A 1511-nucleotide genomic window follows, 5' to 3' on the forward strand; every position below is an offset into this window, starting at 1 on the left:
TATATTTAAAAAGCACAGCACACAGAAAACATTTTTTAACTCTCCAGCAGATGGCGAATTGTAATTTTTTGCCTTCTTTAACATGGATCGGAATTTAAAACGTCAATATTGGCTATGCTTTAGGGAACATTATCATTACTCCTAAAATAACACCTTGGTGTATATTAATAAACTATTACTCTGTAAATTTGACCTAAATTCGTCTTTTTTTTCTGGCATATATAGCATTTAGTATCGTCACTTCTGTGCACTTTTACTGATCGGCCATTAGGTGGCAGAACAATGGAGAGAAATGTAGAGTGATTCGAACAGCAGCCAAATTGACAGGGGAATAATTTGTGACTATACCCCTAGTATGTAAGGAGCCTAGGTAGCCCTGTGCCTAATTTCTGATGTGTGAGATCTAAAGCATGATTAATCTCAGGAGATTTAAAGAGAGGTTTGGTGATGTCATTACTATGCTGTTCCTTCTTCTTTTCTGGAGAATCTGACTCGAAGAAGCAAAGCCCTTCTTCTACCAAGATGGGTATTACAAGAAGTTTCAGCTGCCAAATAACAATGTCACCCCAGCAGGGTGGGAAAAATGCTCATGCTATAGGATAGTGTTCTTCATATTTTCTAGCTACAACTTGTGGGCCTAAATCTTTCAAAGACAGTTTTCTTCTGTGACTTGGCAGGGATGTTATGATTGTTAAAGACATAGGTCCCCCTAATATTATGGTCACATTACATGTGTAATGATGGGTGTGGGCATTACATTAAAAAGGAAAAGAAGAAGTTAAATAGAGCCAGTGATCATCAGTCCTGTTTACCACATATGTAGACCTCAGACTGGTAAAATATACCCCGATAACTGTGCCATAGGTGAGGGATGTGGACAATAATGAGAACATTGGCTCATAACACACACACACACACACACATAATTATTGCATTTTTATTGCTTTGTTTCATAATTTACTGCATTTAGAACTCTGTGACAGAGCTAACTCTTTGTGTGAGCTTGAATGGGGGTGGGGGTTTCTATTTGGCAACCAGAAACTATTAGGAATTTTGGTCAGAGGTTTGTGATGTATAGGATAGCATGCAAAGTGCAGTAGCATTGAATATATAACATACCCTTCTATTGATAGCTGATGGTTACCTGAGATGTAGAACAAGATGTTCCACGTTTCTGTTCAGCTAGTTTAGCAATGGTGCTAAATCTGGAACTTTTGTTGAAACATTTGTTGAGCAAGAGATGAGCCCAACCAGGACACCAGGTGTCACTAGGCTCATGCCATGGCCTAATGCTGTCCAGTGGTACTGAATTTAGCCTTTCAAAAAAAAAAATTCACCCCAAATTATCTTAAGAGTTCTTTCTCAGCACTCCTTCAGTCACCAGCATTCTATGTGTTACTGGCATGCTTATTGGCAAATGGCACACCAAACGTTCAGAATGCACCTGCATTTCACAGAACACATTAAAAGTGCAGCAGGCCCATTGTAGAGTAGATTATAGGTAAAAATCT

The sequence above is a fragment of the Pyxicephalus adspersus genome, chromosome 1, assembly GCF_032062135.1.
Source record: "Pyxicephalus adspersus chromosome 1, UCB_Pads_2.0, whole genome shotgun sequence".
Taxonomy (NCBI): domain Eukaryota; kingdom Metazoa; phylum Chordata; class Amphibia; order Anura; family Pyxicephalidae; genus Pyxicephalus; species Pyxicephalus adspersus.